General features: G+C 41.6%; 1 long non-coding RNA gene across 1 annotated transcript in view; it reads right to left on the bottom strand.

Annotated features, from left to right (window-relative positions):
• Positions 1–11,314, bottom strand: part of LOC139667687 (uncharacterized) — a 37,660-nt gene extending 26,346 nt beyond the window's left edge. The window contains exon 1 of the long non-coding RNA XR_011696950.1: positions 11,284–11,314. This is a non-coding gene — a long non-coding RNA (uncharacterized lncRNA). The remainder of the gene's footprint in view (positions 1–11,283) is intronic.
• Positions 11,315–12,500: the final 1,186 nt, after the last annotated feature.

Genomic DNA, 12,500 nt, shown 5'->3' with positions numbered 1-12,500 from the left:
GCTGATCGTTCAAAATCTGTAAACCAGCTGGATCCAGTCTGTAAGAGTTTCTCATTTTAGCAGCCGAGGACTGAAGCGACCTGCTGTATAAAGTATCATCATTTGTTTTCATTTGTCATGCTGTCAGTCAGGTTGTGCAGGTGCAGCTGTGGACATTTCATTTTGGAACAAATGTCTTCAGGTGGATTCAGGTTTGACTGCAGGAGGAGATTCTGATCATCAGATACTGCAGCCAGCAGATCAGATGATTCACCTCCAGGAGAAAATCTTCCTGTATAGTTAGTTAGTTTATTTTTATTTCTGTGTCATGCCAAACATCTGGCCCATCCCACATGGGATTACAGGACACCACCATTTTACAAAACATACATCTTCCGGTGATACATATAAGAGCAAATAAAATAAATAAATTACCACATTATAAAGTACTACTATATTCTTTCAAATAACATATTTGAAATTATAGGTTTCAAATGAACAATACACTGTAAAAGAACTGCTACAAACTTACAGTTTATCTTGATAAAGAGCTTTTTTTCTCATCTCCCAGGCTTTCTCCAGGTAACTAGTTAATCTAAATGTTTCATAAGCGAACAGCCAACTCAATCTTTGTGCATCATCCATATTTACAAAATCATTATCTGTTTTTATCTTACTAAACAAAGTGTTGCGCAGTTCCCAGTAATAAACACTGGATCTCACCGCTCTCTAGACTCAAACACTTTGATGCCACAGAGCCACAAACAAACATCAGACACCTTTGTTCATTGCTGCTGTTGATTTAGAGTTGAACTGTGACAGGAAGCTATGATTTAGTCATTTTATACATTCTCTAAGTGGCATCATTTCTTGTGAATTCAATTCCTAACAAGGTTTTTCTTCAAATCTTCAAAACAAGTTGTTCCTGGGCTGTCAGGCTGGTGGTTGGTAGGTTAGGCCAACGTGGGGTCCGGGGACCACCAGGGGTCCTTGAGGGGGTTCCAGGGGGTCCCCAGCAAACTGATGAATTGTTAAACTTCAGCATTATTTAATTTACAAGAAGTGAACACAATTAGAGAATGTAGAAGAATGACTGTTCTGATCACAGTTTCTCTGTTATCTCTCTACCTGCAATACAGACAGTCATGGAATTCTGGACAAAATCAAATCTGACAAAATAATCTCAGATTTGGGTCTGAGAGGCAAAAATGGGGGTCTGTGGCTCTATTGTGGACTAGGGTCCTTGATATGAAAAAAGTTGAGAATCACTGTGTTTGGCTGCAGAACAGGTGGCTGTTCTGTCTTGATATAATCTGTTTCTGTGTCTTGTGCTCTTCCTGATGTTTGTTCTATATCACTCTGTTCTATGGTTGACTGTTGATCAGTTATAGATCTTGTCAGGCTGGACCTCTGTTCAGTCCTGTGAGGCAGACTGTGATAAATGGCTGGAGAAATGAACAAACTTGAACTTGAAACTTAAATTATGGCGAAAATAAACTATTCTTCATTTCACTGGGGACCCCTGGATCCCCCAACAGGACCCCTAGGGGTCCTCGGACCCCACTTTGAGAACCATTGCCCTAGCCGTATATTTTTAGTTCTATTTCAGTTCAACAAGTTTTTTTTTAACAGTTAGTTTTGGTCTTAGTTTCAGTTTAGTTTAGTTCAGCTGATTTGTTATGATGTTTGTTCTGATACCAATTAACAAAAACCTGGATCTGTACAAACCTCTGGACTGACCTGCAGCACACACACACACACACACACACACACACACACACACACACACACACACACACACATACGCCATTGGTCAGTCAGTTGGCATGGAATCAGAGACACCATGGCAACAACTGCTGCTGGCTCACCATCCACCTGAGACACAGTGCACGCCGTGTGTGTGTGTGTGTGTGTGTGTGTGCGTGGGTGTGTGTGTGTGGGTGTGTGTGTGTGTGTGTGAGACAGAGAGAGGTTCAGAAAGACAGAGAGTGTGTGTGTGTTTTCAGTAAGCATGTGTGTGTGGTAATTACTCCAGCGAGGCACTCTGCCAGTGACGCAGGCCTTAGGGGAAAGGAGACACACACACACACACACACACACATACAGAAACATAAGTCCACTGAAACACATAGCTTGAAACACACAGGCACACACACTGAAACATAATATCTTCTCCACACACAAACACGCATACACACTAAAACACACACTCATGCACACTCACCACCTTGAAACACACACACACACACACACACACACACACACAGCTCCACAGGTAGAGTAATGGAACAGTAAATCAACATGGTGACAGGAAGTTGGCCAGGCTGACAGGAAATGGAGAATCTCTCCGGGCTTCTCTTCTTCTCTGCTGCACACGACTGCAGCGGCGTGTGTGTGTATGTGTGTGTGTGTGTGTGTATGTGTGTGTGTGTGTGTGTGTGTGTGTGTGTGTGTGCGCGCGCGCATGGCAGGCCTCAGTATGATGAGGTTGAGTCCACTAGCTTCAGTAGATTCAGGTGTAAACCCTTTAAATCACGGCTGTTTGGTAACAATTTTCACCAAAAAACTAAAAAAGCAAACTCTCTCTTTAATTAAACAATAAAGAATAACAATAAACAATAAATTCTCCAGCAATTCTTCAAGAAATTCTCCAGCATGATCTGTGAAAATTATTTAAAATGCTCCTTTCTAATATGAATATCTGGTGTCACGTCTGTTTGTGAACACCTGACAAGACATGGAGAGAAGTTACCAGGTAAAACCAGGAGACAGACACTTTAAAGTCTCACTGTATGCTGATGATGTATTGATATATCTCTCTGACCCTGATAGTTCAGCTGCCCACATGCTGAACATGTCTGAATTATGGGAAAGTCCAGAGGGATTTGAGTATTTGGGGATATATATCTGTAATGATCTGAACAAAATCTATCAATTATTATCTTCCTTTAATAGAAAAACTCAAATCTGATGCGCAGAAATGGAAAAACTTACCAATTTCACTGATTGGGGCAAATATTATTAAACATGTAGGTTGTGTTGAATAATAAAACAATGTGTTTTGTCCCTGTTCATGTGTGACATACTGTTTACTTACTTACTTAATATTTTGAAGTAATTTTTATTACAACTTAAGTCAGGTTTATCTGTATATACTGTATATCTGTATGTAGCCCATAATCACTGTTACAGTCTCAAAGGGCTTCACAACACATTATGAACCAATAAATTAAAATGAGAAATGAAAATGTTATTATATTATACTATTATTATTAGTGTTGTTACTACTACTACTACAATTTCTACTACTGTTACTACGACTGCTGGTACTACTACTACTGCAGCTACTTGTAAATGTATTTTCTAGTTTACTTCTACTTCAAGTCAAGTCAAGGAAAAACTGTGGAGAAAAACTCATTAGGAAGACAGAATGTTAGAAACTTTCTTTGTATGCTTGGTGGGTCTGAGGCTGCTGGAGCCGGTCTGTTAGGATCGGACTGTTATGTGTTGATGGTCTTACATCATTCTGTTCTGTGATTGATTATTGATCAGTTGGACCTACAGTAGTTAGGCTCAGCCTCTGTAAAGTCCTTTGAGACGTGAAGAGCTGGAGAAAAATGAACTTGACTTTATGAAGGATTTCAGAGGGCCGGTCCGGCTGCAGACAGCAGGCCAAAACTTTAAAGGTATAATATGTAACATTTCCACATTAAAATATCTAAAAACGACTAGACCTATGTTATATTTTTTTTTGAGTTGTGTACTTACGTTATCCCAAATGTTTCCAACAATGTTCAAACCCAGAGAAATCCTTAATCTTATTCAAGGTAACGGTGCGTTTCATTTGGTCGCCTGTCATGGCGTCATATCCCCTTTACCCCCTAACTTCCTGTCATGGCGTCATATCCCCTTTACCCCCTAACTTCCTGTCATGGCGTCATATCCCCTTTACCCCCTAACTTCCGGGGAAACACAGGAAAAACCAGATGATCCGTCAGAGAGTGAGGAAGGAAGTCGGCCAGCTAGCTAGCTAGCCGCTCTAGCCGCTCTGTTGTTTTTTTCATTCTATTGTTTTTATCGCTCACTGTGACGAATCACGATTATTCATTCCCGTTTGCTGTGCGTTCTGTCACCGAAGCTGTCCCCGTAAAAAAACTCCCATGATCCCACGCTACTTCACAACGTCATCAAACTATGTCTTTTGTTATTGTTTTGATTGAGAGACCCCTAGTGGCAGAAATTACACACTGTGCATTTAAACAAAACACACAGAATAAACACAACAGAAACACAAACGACACCCAGTAACAACCAGCAGAGGTTCACTTCCTTCAGGAGAGAAATCCAACTATGTAAACCAGTTTTTCTCTGTTATCACATTACTAAACAGCATGGAAACACGTCAATAGAATTACTGGCACAACCTGATTATTCCCAGTTACCAAGTTATTAGTCTGCATGGAAACACACTGACTGACTTTACTGCAGCAGCTGAGACTGATGCTCAGTCATTACTAAAGAAATAACTATTAAGATTATGAAGTGACTGAATTTAAAGCCTGATCCAATGGAGAGAGAGGGATGGAGAGAGAAAGGGAGACAGAGAGAGAGAGGGAGAGAGAGAGAGAGAGAGAGAGAGAGAGAGGGAGAGAGGGAGAGAGAGAGACAGAGATAGACAGAGAGAAAGAGAGAGGGAGAGAGAGACCGAGAGACAGAGAGAGAGAGAGAGAGAGAGAGAGAGAGACAGAGAGACAGAGAAGAAAGGGAGATAGAGAGACAGAGAGAGAGGGAGAGAGAGAGAAAGACAGAGAGAGGGAGATAGAGGGAGAGAGAGAGAAAGAGAAGGGTAGCAGCTGTTTTTTCTCCTACCGCTCTTAGGGGAACAGCTGCTTCTCTAGGTGAAGAATATCGCCTCAGGGACACACACTGTCACACACACACACACACACACACACACACACACACACACCAGAGAGCTCTCCTCTGTGTTGACAGGTCAGCTGGTTACCAGGTGTAGGCGGAGGAAGGGTGAAAGGAGAGAGAGAGAGGGAGCGAGGGAGCGGAGGAGGAGGTGAAGCGGAGGCGGTGTTAAGTCTCGGCGAAACTGATGACCGCTGCTTCTTGGCCTCCGGCTCTTTGTAAAAAAAAAAAAAAAAAAGACAAATGTCCCGTCGTCTGTGGAGGACAAACTGAATCTTCCCCCGGCTGCCTGCTCCTCCTGCAGCTGGAGATATAGAGGATTCAGGGAGCAGGCAGCAGAGGAACAACATGATCGCACTCAAATTCGTGAAATGCGACGTATAACGCCAAATTACATGCTGGTGGTAAAGTGTTAAAGCTCAGTTTTCCCAGCAGGAGACGGTTCCCTGAAGCAGACAGGACTGTAACAGGCAGCAGAGTCTCAGGTCAGCAGCTCAGTGACAGTCAGGGTGATGTGGTCGGCTGCTGGATGGACCATGAGCTTCACTTCAATGTCGGAGACCGGAGTTCAGTTCCCAGCTTGTAGGAAGGAAATTTCTACTGTGAGTCAAATTCTAATTTTTGAAAGTTTTAGTGAACGAAGCTCCTCCCACTCCATTCAGCTGCTTTTCATTTTTTTAAAACTAGCTTGTCTCCCTCACTGTTTAAAAGCGGCGCTCTCCCCCTCCCGTTCCTGACAGAAATTGGCGGAAATGATGAAGTGAGCGAGTAAACTTAATAAACTAGTAAACTTGTTAAACTAGTAAACTTATTAAACCAGTAAACTTGTTGAACTAGTAAACTGTTAAACTAGTAAACTTGTTGAACTAGTAAACTGTTAAACTAGCTGGAAATGTCCAGTTCATGTTTTTGTCACAGAATCCAGTTTGTGGTGGAGGAACATAATTTTCATAGAAATCATGTCCATAGCAGGTAGATCTGAGTTTCAGAGTTCCTGCTCATTTCACCACTTTCCCCTTCCCCTTCTCTCCTCTTCTCTCCTCTCCTCTCCACTCCTCTCCTCTCCTCTCCTCTCCTCTCCTCTCTCTCCATCCACAGCATGTTGTATGACTGTATGAAGCTAATATCAGCTCATCTTTATGCTGGATCATCCTCCATATTTCCATAACTTAATGATGTCATCCGGCCCGTCTGAAGCTATCAGTCTCTCTCTTTCTCTCTGTCTCTCTCTCTCTCTCTCTCTCTCTCTATCTCTCTCTCTTTTCTTCTCCAAGTCAAATCCAGTTAATTTATTAAGCGCTGTAAACAAAACAGACTCCTCACAAAGTGTTTTACTGAGCAACAGAGGAAGTCAATACAGATCAAAACAAGAGAGAAAAAAACCTTCTTTACTGTACATCTCTCTCTCTCTCTCTCTCTCTCTCTCTCCCTGTCTCTCTCCCTCCCTCCCTCCCTGTCTCTCTCTCTCTCTCTCTCTCTCTCTCTCTCTCTCTCTCTCTCTCATCCCTCCAGGCAGTTCATCCATCCTTCCCACTCAGAGACAGAAATAGACTGATGGAGAGCAGTGAACTCTGCTGGGAGATGACCACTGGACACACACACACACACACACACACACACACACACACACACACACACACAAACACACACAGACACACACAGACACACACACACAGTGGCACGACACACACATGTACTGCAAGCACACACACACAGATACACATATAGAAATCTATACACATACACACAGTCACGTAACACTCCCACAAAACTGCAAGCACACACACACACACACACACACACACACACACACACCATCCTGTATCTGTACTGCAGCAGACTCCTTCCTTGTCTTTCTCATACTGATATTTCTGGATTGAAGCCACTAATCGTTGATATTTTTAATATCTTCAAATTCGACCAGTCAATATCTTAAAATTTGTCTATTTTCAGGCCAAAAAAAAAAACACAAGTATTCAGTGTTTCCCTCCAGAATGTTCTTCTTCTTGTCAGGGTGGAAAAGCCTCTGAAACATTTAGAGCATCATGGGACACCAGAACTCCCCACTGGAAAACCACACTGTACATTTCTTTCCACTGGTTTAGCAGAGTGACAAAATATTATATATAACATCAGGCTTTTAAATGAAGAATGAATAAGAATGAATGACATGGACTCGAGTCAAAGTCGAAGTCGACTCGAAGACTTGAGACTTGACTTGGGTTCTGGTGACTTGGGACTTGACTCTGACTTGTACTCTGATGACTTGAAAAGGTTTCTAAAGTCTTGACTTGAGATCTTGTGTTTGTGTAAATGACTTAGATTGAAAGTGATGAGATTTGTTCCAGCAGACGACTGAATTTAAATTCTGTTTTCTGAATTTGTATGGAATGATTGAATTTATTGAAGTTGAAACTGATTATAGAAATCAAACTCATGATGCTCTTACCAAGTTTTTATCCTATTAAAACCATATTGCATTGAAAAGTCCTAAATATTTAGTTTTCTTTAAGATATTAAATTGATACTGGACTCTCGATTTGTTCTGACTTGACTTGCTGTTCTACATTTAGACTTGAGACTTGACCTGAAACACCTCAGTCGTCTCAGTCAGCCGGCTGCAGAGAAAACAACATTTGAATTTTGCAAATAATTCTCTCTCAGGTTGCATCAACAACACAGCAATAAAAAGTAGGATGTTATAAGACACACACACACACACACACACACACACACACACACACAGCTGTACTGGTGCAGTCCCAGTGGTCACTGTGCTGTCAGGAGACTGTCAACATGACAGGGTTAACAACATGATGCATCGCTAGCTCTCTCTCTATGTGTTGTGTGTGTGTGTGTGTGTGTGTTATATTGGTGATAGATGAAGTAGCTGTAACAATAACAGAGTCCCCGATGTAAATCTGACCTCTTTCTATTGAAACGACTTTCCTGAATACCTGCAGTGTTTCAGTCCAAAATCAGAAATCAACTATTTGATAAAGACAGAGACTCTACAGCCTGAGCAGTCTCTCTCTCTCTCTCCCTCTCTCTCTCCCTCTCTCTCTCTCTCTCTCTCTCTCTCTCGCTCTCCCTCTCTCTGTCTCTCTCTCTCTCTCTCAATTTTGAGGTACTTGAGTATTTCCATTTTATGCTACTTTGTACTTATACTCTACCACATTTTAGAGGGAAATATTGTACTTTTTACTTTACATTTATTTCACAGCTATAGTTACTAGTTATGTTTCAGATCAATATTTTATATTTAAAACATTTGATCATCTTTATAAAATAACTATAAAATAGCATTGTTATAGATTAGACTACCCAAAAGTATAGCTTAATTGTTAAGATTAGCTTCACGTTGACAACTTTAAAATGCTGCTTACATGTACATGTATGTCAATAAATCAGTATTAATATTCCAATAATTTATGAAAAATATAACTCTCTAAATGGGGACAGTTTGCATAATGAGTACGTTTACTTTGATACTCTAAGTACATTTTGCTGCCAATACTTATGTACTTTTACTTAAGTAAGATTTTGAATGCAGGACTTTTACTTGTAATGGAGTATCTTTACTTTGTTGAATTGCTACTTTTACTGAAGTAAAAGATCTCAGTACTTCTTCCACCACTGCAGACGATGAAGAAGAGCGTTGGGCTGCGTCATTAGAATGAGAGAAGAAGAGAGCTGAGCGTGGGCCTGACAGCGGAGCTCTGCAGTCAGGCCCTTCTGGACCCGACCGAAAAACATCTGACTGCCGAGGAAAAATAAATAAAAGCTTCAGTGAGGAGAGACGAGGACCGATGTGGATTCTCTCCCTCCGGTCTGAACTCTACCGGAGAAAATGTCAGGCTGATATTTACACCGACTTCACCTGTCACTCTGGAATCAACCGACCGATCAATAAACAAATCAGCCAATCAGTCAACCTGCCTACCTATCCACGTATTGATCAGTCTATCTGTCAGCAGAGAAATGTCACGCTGTATTGAACTGACTTCATCTGAGCTTTCCATCTCCTCCTCCACTTCCCTCTGGTTCCTCATGTCTCTCTCTCTCTCTCTCTCTCTCTCTCTCTCTCTCTCTCTCTCTCTCTCTCTCCCTCTCTGTCTCTTCGTCTCCCAGTGATCAGAAACACATGTAGGACATCACACACACACACACACACACACACACACACACACACACACACACACAGTGCAGTGTGCAGAGGAATGCAGAGGAGGAGAGCAGGTCAGAGTCTTCTGCAGTGTTTTCTGTCCAGCGGCGGCAGCTCACTGTTTCCCATGATGCACTGGGGCTCTGTCAGTGTTTTGGCTTCATCAGTACAGACAGTCTGTACTGACACTACAGTACATACAGTACAGCAGGGGAAGAAATACGCTTTTTTTTCAGATGGCATTTTTAACCCCGTTGATCTGATTTTTGCAGGCATTTTGGTCTTTTCGGGCATTTTCAGAGACAATTTTACAGCAATTTAACTATGAAATAATACATTTGGATTTCAAATTGGCAAATAAACTTGTAAAATTGTTAAACTTGTTAAATTTGTAAAACTAAGATTTTGTTTTAACTTCTTTTCCACTGCTGGAAACCTGTGACAGCCTTCCAGACGCTCTGTCCATCTTCCACCACACTTAATTAAGGGTTAGTTAATGCTTAATAAGCATTAACTAACCCTTAATTAACAGTTAACTAATGTGTCTGGTAATCATTTACTAATGGTGTTCATGTTAACTAAGGTATTAATTTATACATTATTTAATAGTCATCTTTATAAACTATTAAATAATGTATAAATGAATACCTTAGTTAACATGAACACCATTAGTAAATTACACATTAGTTAACTGTTAATTAAGGGTTAGTCAATGCTTATTAAGAATTAACTAATCCTTAACTTAGTGACCCTTATTGTAAAGTGTTACCGTTTTTTTTTTTGTTTTTTTTTTGATGGTCTGTGTTTTCTGTGTAGATGTGTGTGTGATTTGTGTTTTTTATACCTGGCTGCACAACAAATAAACAAAGTTATTGGTTGACTCATTGATTGATTGATATTGGTTGTTTTGGTCTGTCTTGCTGCAGTGTGTGTGTGTGTGTGCTGTCTGTGTTTCTCCTCCTGCCTCAGGCTGTGAACTGAAGGCTTGTTTTCGTATCAAAACCCGTTCTGTTTTTCTTTCCCAGAATGCACTGGAAAAAATCGCACGCTCACAGACTGCCAGACAGGAAGTGCGTCATGCTGCGTTTGAGACCGCCGGCGCTTTGCGTTCAGATTTCAGATTTCAGATTTCTGCAGCTGTTCAGCATCAGACTGTCAGATTCTGATTTCATTTAAAATCCCATCTCACCTGATTTTATATTCCTTTTTTTGTGTTTCCATATCTGGTTTATTGTCACTACTACTCTAAACTGACTACAGGAAGTGAACCAGAGCTTCTGCATCCACCTGCCACAGGGGACCCAAAGGTAATAACGCCACGACCCATTTTGGGCCCTAAACCCTGGGTTAAGAAACACTGAATCAGACAAATGTATAAACTTTTCTCTGTAGCAGTTTCCCATGCTGTGTGTTGTGTGTTTATGTTGCGTGTTTGTGTGTCATGAATATTCATGTAAATATGCGTGAGCGTGTTGTATGTTCATGTGTGTATCAATGCATCAGGCTGCTAGCGTGTGTGTGAGCGTGTGTGTGTGTGTGTGTGTGTGTGTGTGTGTGTGTGTGTGTCATGTTGGTTTACCTGCATTCACCTGCATGTGTCAGTGTGTGTATTTTTACGTGTGTGCGTTACTATCAATATGTGTGTGTGTGTGTGTATACATGTTTGTGTGTATTTGCAAATGCAGCCGCCCCCTGTGCCTCTGTGTTAGTGTGTGTGTGTGTGTGTGTGTGTGTGTGTGTGTGTGTGTGTGTGTGTGTTTGTTTGTTCATTGTTTGGGTCCAACCTGCATCATTAATCAGGAATGTGAGGCTCCTGTTACTGGGTCACAACAAGGGAGGAAGTGTGTGTGTGTGTGTGTGTGTGTGTGTGTGTATTACACTCTGACACCCCCCCACACTCTCTTTCTCACACACACACACACACACACACACACACACACACACACACACACACACACACACACTGTCACCTCTCTCACCCGGTCCAGTCACAGAGGCTGTTCCTGCTTTCCAATCCTGTTTTCTATATAATGAAACACATTCTGCAATCCAACCTGTCCTATAGAGAAAATTACACCAGCGTGACCTCTGACCTCTGACCCCTCTCTCTCTCTCTCTCTCTCTCTCTCTCTCTCCCCCCTGTCATCCCCCTCTCACCCAGCTGATGAGACAGACTGAGAGTGGATTTATTACTGAGAAAGAAAGAGAAAGTGGATTACCTGTATGGAGGCTGCCGCTCTGTAGAGTCCTGCAGAGAGAGAGAGAGAGAGAGAGAGAGAGAGAGAGGGAGAGGGGGGAGAGAGAGAGAGAGAGAAAGAGAGAGAGAGAGAGAGAGAGAGAGAGAGAGAGAGAGAGAGAGAGAGAGAGAGATGTGTTAAGACAGAAGACCCAAATCTCTCTACAAAGGTAACTGATGTGTTGCTGTAGTTTTACATTCACACTTCTCACACACACTCAAAATAACTAATCCATTACTTTCTCTGTATTTAGTCTTGTTAAATTTGTTAGATTGGTTAGTTATAATTCCAACGGTTTCATCAAATTTCATTGGATGAAATGTTTGTCCCCGCCCCCCCGAGTGCAGGATGAGCCATCGACAGAAATGAGAGACGCTCTGTTCATTCTGATATAAAATTGTACAGGTGAACAGGTGAACACTAAATCCAGCAACATCGACAAAAAGGTGAAAAAAAAAAAAGAAGAAGTTATTTTTCATTTCATGGGGTCTTTAAAGGGTCTGTGTGTAATTTCTGGTCCAGTGCTGGCCTCTTATCGTTCAGCGTTGTCATGACGACAAGACTCTGCCCTCCGCAGAGCGAGACCATCATCAGCACGGTGGGCAGGTTGGACTGTTTCACATCCAACAACAATCAACCTTCTGTCAGGTTTTACCCAGTTAGACCTTTGATGGAGTCTTGCTGTGATCAGGATCCTGACATCACCATGATTCAGCTTTTGGAACATATTGAAGGTCAGGAGTCGCTGTTTTGTGTGTGAAATAACTCATAATTCAAGCTGTCTGGAGGATTATATACATGCCGAATTTACCAGAACACCCTACAGATTAGTAATAAAGTCTTAAATTATATTTTACGATGTGTGTTTTTTGCCGATAACCAAGGCAAAAAACAAACTGCCATATTTTTGAAGGGACCTTGGTGTGGCAGGAGCCTTCAGCCTCGGCCTGCTCCTGTGTTTCTGAATGCAGAAATCTGTTCACTTTGTTTCACTCTCTACCATCCAGGAACCTGCTGGTATTTACTGGTCAAATGCCACTTTCCCCACTCTCTGGATCCTTTGATCCATCTGTATAAATCTGTAAATATGAACTCCATTCTTGTTGCAGATGAGACTTAACTTCCTTGATTATATCTCCTGATTTCTTTCTTTTGTTATTATTCAGTATGCATAGATCAACTTCAGTTCGGGATTAGCC

The sequence above is a fragment of the Centroberyx affinis genome, unplaced genomic scaffold (genome assembly GCF_046629955.1).
Source record: "Centroberyx affinis isolate AG114_WGS23_722 - 3 ecotype Tasmania unplaced genomic scaffold, CSIRO-AGI_Caff_v1 ptg005699l_1, whole genome shotgun sequence".
NCBI lineage: Eukaryota > Metazoa > Chordata > Actinopteri > Beryciformes > Berycidae > Centroberyx > Centroberyx affinis.
This window is presented reverse-complemented; position numbering and strand designations above follow the sequence as displayed.